This window comes from Pelodiscus sinensis, chromosome 28, assembly GCF_049634645.1.
Source record: "Pelodiscus sinensis isolate JC-2024 chromosome 28, ASM4963464v1, whole genome shotgun sequence".
NCBI classification, from domain to species: Eukaryota; Metazoa; Chordata; order Testudines; family Trionychidae; genus Pelodiscus; species Pelodiscus sinensis.
The window spans coordinates 2,509,765-2,515,764 of record NC_134738.1 but is presented as its reverse complement, the minus strand read 5'-3'; the positions used below and the strand labels follow the sequence as shown (position 1 = coordinate 2,515,764).

Genomic DNA, 6,000 nt, shown 5'->3' with positions numbered 1-6,000 from the left:
AATGCACCGGGAGTTGGCCTTTTGTCATCAGAGGTATTGTCAAATAGACGCCTTCCCCTCACACATCATGTGAGCCCTGGATTTAATTTTGATGCCCACGTAAGGAGGGTGGGAGGCGGCGAAGCCTCACTCCTGCATTGCCCCCCAAGCGTGTGTGAGAGCCCGAATTCTCCTCCAACTCTGTCTGGGCGAGGTTGGTCTGGCAAGCGGACTAGCAGGCGGGTGTGGTACAGAAACTGCTGCAGCTGACCTGTCAAATCAGGGAGGCTGGAGGCTGGATGGAACAGGCTCATCTGCTTAGCTGTTTTGATTAGAAAGGACCAGGCGAAGAGATTAATCACTGCAGATATCGGGGCTGGGAGACAGACGCTAGAAGATGCTTAGAGAGGTAAGCTATTTTGGACTCACTCCTTTGACTGGCCTGTTTGCAGATCTTCTATCTATGGGGATAATTGAAGCTAGGTTTCCTGGCTCATTGCTAAACCCAGGCAGGGCTCTGAATAGCAGTGCTCTGGGGTGACTTTGTGCAGAGCGCTGTTTGTGTTTGAATTTAATTCCTGACAATTTAACATGGTGCATTGTCTGCCACCTGAGGTGGAGTCTCATGCGTCCGGCCAAGTAAGGTGACAGTCGGTGTGCAAATAGAATACTCCAAAAGAGCAATTTGCAAAAGACACCCACCCCCCAACTGGCTTGTGTTCCAAATGGCTGCAACAGGAGATCTTGTTGCGTGTTTTAATGGGGACACAGGAGACACCACACATCAGACAGCTGAGAATTCCCCCCAGTTGCTTTTATTTAGGGACAAAAAATGTTTTTACTCTGGTGAGCCTGCTGCACGGCTCCCGCATCGTTTGATCTCAGGGAATCCCTCTTGTTTCCTAGGCAGCAATTTGTGCCCTGACACTAGGCTGTGGAGGGGCTGCAGCCAAGTGTTGTGCTGTGTTGTGTTGTGTAGCAGCTGAAACCATCTGATGCGGAGATTAATAGCAGTGATTCACGGGATGTGCTTGGTCCTCTACCTTTTTCCAGGGCAGTTGAGAGAGAGAGAGAGACGGGGGGGGGGGGGGGGCTTTAAAATCACTGGGGGTTGTGTTGGTTTTTTTTGGGTCCCTCCTGCATCTTTTAGTTTTTTGCTTCTTGATTCCCACTGTCAGGGTTTGGCTTTCCCCTCTGAATGCAAATCATGTTCTTTTGTCCTCCCCCTCTGAAGCTTGATACATTTATCTCTGTGACACAGGGGGCACCACCCATCTGCTCACTTCTCCCCCTCCTCCCCCCGCCCCCACTTCTTTACAGTTCTATAAAGTACCATCAGATCAGCTGGTCCCCACAGACGATCTAAACCAACAGCGTGTCTCGTGCCTGAATTTGGCACTTCAGAGGTTCCAAGTCCATGAACTGCTCTCCTTTCCTAGCGTGGTCAGAGACAATACAGTGAGGGTAGGAGTTTAATTGAAGCTGTATCTGCCCATTTACATCAAAACGTAATGATGGGCTTTTGTAAGTACTCAGGCACAGGGATTCACTTAGAGGGTTGTTCTGGGTTTCTCTGAATATCTGTAAACTAGGGATCTCCTCCTGCCTCTCCCATATAGCTTGATTTTTAGGTTAATTCTTGGGAAACCAGATCACAAAACTCTGCGCTCCCAGGCGCTGAATGAGGGGGCTTTGAGGATGGAAATCAAAGTTTCTGTACACAGCAACATTGTACGTCGTACAGGTCTGAGTTCCAAAGGCCATGTCCGCAGAGCACCGCCCGCCACTCACCCCGCTACAGCTTGGCGGGGTGTGTAGGGTTGCCAGATGGTTTCAACAAAAATACCGGACACACTTGCCATTACGTAGCAAGCTACATTCCATCTTCTGTAGAAAATACTGGACATTTATATTTTCTCACTTATATTTTCTCAACTTGTTTCCCGAACAGAAAGCTCCAATACTGAACTGTCCGGTTCAAAACTGGACACCTGGCAACCCTATGGGTGTGTGAAAAGTGGAGGTGGTTGTGTAGATTCCTGGGCGTTGAATACCATCGCGTCTGCTCGGAGGAAGATTAGGGGCACCGGTAGAAATGCCAGCGTCTTAGTGACATGCAGGCCTGGTGAGAGAAATTTGAGCCCCTAGTACAGCGTGGTCACTACATTTCACTTTATTTATGCTGCTAATTTTGGGGGGGAAGCCTGAACTCTGAGCCTCAGTCCAGTTATTCCCCCACCCCCTTTTCCCATTCTCATCAGCCTTGTCTACATGTCCTCTTCCCTGAGCAGCGTGAATAACAGGCCCTGATTTCCCAGGGTAGTCAGTACCATGGCGACTGGGCGGGGTCTCCAAGTTCTCATGGGAACAGGAACATCCCCCATCAGGGCAGGGAAAACGACCAAGGCTGTCCCCTAACGATGCCTGGGTAATATTTATTTTCAAAAGCGCTGGCAGGACTTTGATTTCTGAATCCCAATGGAAGTTCAAACCCCCTTGAATGCAATGGGAGCAAAGGACTAAGACCTCAACTATTTCTGCACATGTTGCCTGTCATCTTTCTTCATCAAAATCTTTTATCCCAGATTAAAAGCGAGTGGTGACCATTTTTAGCCCTCTTGCAGTGTTCCTTCATTCCTAACTCAGGGTGAATCTCTCGGTTTCCATGTCAACTCTTTGATCGGGCTTGTCGATGTTACCTATTCATTCCTCAGTGTGGAAATACCCATTCACACCTGTCAAACAGCCCGGTCCATAGCAACATATGTTTTTCTGAGTTAACAGGTGGGTAGGGGCAAGGGGATGAAAACTGTCCTAAATGATTAGTGTCAAATAAGCTTGAGGCATCACAGTGCTACTGAGGCTAAACTCGGCCATACACGGTGTTCCTCCTTCATGCATGGCGTGTGGGAATCGGGAGATGTGAACTGCCTGGCTGGAGTTTGGCCCACATCTCCGTTTTCAGACCCACGCTGATACGTGAAGCACCTCTTGGGAAGTCTTTGGCCAGTAGGGTTTTTACTGCAGAACAAGGGAGCATGCCAAATCAAAATGACTTTCTCCTGAACTCTAATCACATACAACTATCCCCCTGAGCTCCCAATCAGAACTCGTGCCATCTGCCGAGGGCGAGAGGGGCAGGTAGGTGCATGGCCTTCAGACCAGCAAAGCTCTGGGAGGACAAAGCGTTTGGGTGGGGCGTGAGAAGAGATCCACTGGAGTACACTGTAACTGGCACTCAAGAAATGTGGCTTACATCTAGGTCAGCGATGGGCAGTGGCCGTCCTCCATCTCCAGGGGCTGCAAGATTGTTGTGAGCAAGACGGTCTCCTGGGACAGGGCAGGGTTGCTCATTGCGCTTGCGCACATAGAAATTGCAGGCGGTGCCGACTGAACCGTAGCCGCGCTGTGAGTGGCTGCAGAGGGAGCGCGTGGTTCTCACAGTCAGTGCTGTTTGCGATCAGCCCGCCACTCACTCCACGTGCCCTGGTTTTCTGTGGGTATCGCTTTAGTAATCCCAGTAGGGCAAAAAAAGCTCCATGGATGGAAACCAGAGGAATCTAGCAACCCTGGGCGTGGCCATTAGTAAACGAAATGTCGTGTGGCTCACACACAGAGCCCACAGCAGTAAGGAGCTCAGGTTACTCACCTCTCATCTAGGTGATCAATACACAAAACAAGAAGTGGGTTTGTTACCAGCCTCCCTTGTTCTCTGAATCTTGGATTCCAAACTGATTGTTGCTGATCTTGTTTACAAAGGTCTATTCCCCAGACCTTGTTCCCTGCTGATAAAGATGGGCTGAGACGCTAATACGCAGTAAGCCCAGAAACCATACACATGCAGCTGTTTACGGGCACTATTCCTTAATCCTCCTGCACTAGTTCCTAGAGACGCGCCCCCCCCCCCCCCCGGACACCCCCATTGCATCTGGGCAGCATTACTACTGCAGCTGCATGCGCAGGCCCCTAAGTGATCAATTACATAGTAATTAACACTGTGCCAGTTGCTATCTATACACAGTCTTTCCCTCAAAGGTTACAGCCTCTACAGCTGAGACGGGAGGATGAAACAAATTGCAGGCATCAGTGAAAGTTAACCATGAATCTCTGCTCATACTTCGCAAAGGCAAGGGGCAGCTTTTACACTGCCCAGCCAGGGTGTGACTGCACCGATCTACCGTTAAATACCCCTTTGGAACACCTGCTCTTTAGTGCGACAATTTAGCAGTTTTTTTATGATCAGCAGAGCCAGACTGAATAACTATGCAATTGACAATAGACGCACAGGTGTTGAAAAGATTTACTGTGGGCTGCTCTAAAACCTAATTAAACAAAGTCCCGTATTTCAGACACCTTTGAAAAACTGAAGATGCTATTTACCTTGACTTGGTTGGTTCTTTTTACCCCTTTTATATGGATGGTTGGTGGTGGGAAGTGACACCACAGAGCTAGTGACTGAGCTGGCTTCACGTCAGTGCCCTCCGGGTGTGTAAGCTCTTGGATAAATTCTCCGTCTCATTCATGAACTTTAACCCTTTGCTGCACAGAAATCAGAGAAACCAGGAGGCAAGAAATAAAGGAGTCTCTTGGATACTCTTGCTCTCCTAGGTTTTGCTGCAGAGGTATGGCCTTAAAACCAGGACCAGACTTAAGGGGAATTCAGTTCTTGGAGGTTACTACTTAGGCCAAGTCTACACTATGAGAGAAAGCCGAACTAAGATACACAATTCCAGTTACATGAATAACCTCGCTGGCAGTCAACATACCTTAGCTCAACTTATGGTGGCGTCCCTGTTTCAGGAAACTCTCCCATTGACTTCCCTTACTCCTTGCAACACGGTGGAGTACTGGAGCCAATGGGGGTACAATCAGAAGTTAATTTAGCCAGTCCCTATTAGAATGCCAGGAGATGGATCTCCGCAGCGTGGATCTCCTGGCAAGTGGAGACAAGCCCTTGGTCGCAGTGTTTCATGGCTGGAGTCCATCTACCAACAGGAGTAGAAGAGGTGAATCAGGGTTTACCTGAGTTTTTGTTTGAGGTGCCACCAGTCATAGGCCTAGACCTGTGTGAGTTTGTAACTTGCTCCAGTCTCTGAGTTGTCTAAGCTTGGGATTAATTTTCCAACCTCTAATGCGTTGTGCTGTTGCAGCTAAGGTATGTTTCCCGGGCAAAAAGGATGTGAACAGACCTTTGGAGACTGTGCTATTGAAGAGCTGCCATCTTGGATTTTGGTGTCAAGATGGAGACCGCACCTGCCCCAGTGTAGGAGGCAACGGGTGAGAGACTCGGGATGAGCATTGCCCTGACAATTGATGCAGGGTAGTTGCAAGGTTGCCTGGCATTCCTTCCTCTGGTGTGCTGACCTGTACGGACGCATCAGTTCTCCACCCAGCATAACAATTGAATGTGTAGCCATTGTGATAGGTCTCCAAAAAGGGCAGGGGGATTTGTTTGGATGCATTAAATTAAATAATCTGAATTGAGAGCAAAAGCTTCAGAGGAGAAGCCGAGTTAGTCTGTAACTGGAAAAACTTAACAACAAATAGTCTGGTAGCACTTTAAAGACTAACAAAACATGTCGATGGGATCCTGAGCTATCTGAAGAAGTGAGTTGTGCCTACAAAAGCTCATGATCCCATCGACATGTTTTGTTAGTCTTGAAGGTGCTGCTAGACTATATGTTGTTTTTGAATTGAGAGTGTTTGTCTATTTTAGGTCACCACTGGTCATCCAAGCAGGTTTTTTCCCTTTAGATGGTCAGATTTGGTTGCAGGGAGACCCATAACATATATCTGGTCTAGTTTCTTTTGTGGATCCTTGGGTGCAAGTCTCCATCCTGAAAGACTTTCACAAGCTCCCTTGCTCCTGTAGCAGGGCTCTCCTGATTTCCAGGACCCTCAGAGCTCTGCACGATTTATAAACATAGCTCAGAACCCATCGTGTGCCTGCTCCCCGAGCTCTGGAATCAGGACGCCGGCCTCCCATGGTGGTTAGTTCCCTTCCCCTCCCCTGCTCCAGTT

At 48.7% G+C, this 6,000-nt stretch overlaps 1 protein-coding gene across 1 annotated transcript in view; it reads left to right on the top strand.

The window, feature by feature from the left end:
* The first annotated feature begins 17 nt into the window (after nt 1-17).
* The window catches only part of ADD2 (adducin 2), a 119,387-nt gene continuing 113,404 nt past the window's right edge, over nt 18-6,000 (top strand). The window contains exon 1 of the mRNA XM_006129099.4: nt 18-388. The gene's annotated coding sequence lies outside the window, so the exon portion shown is untranslated. The remainder of the gene's footprint in view (nt 389-6,000) is intronic.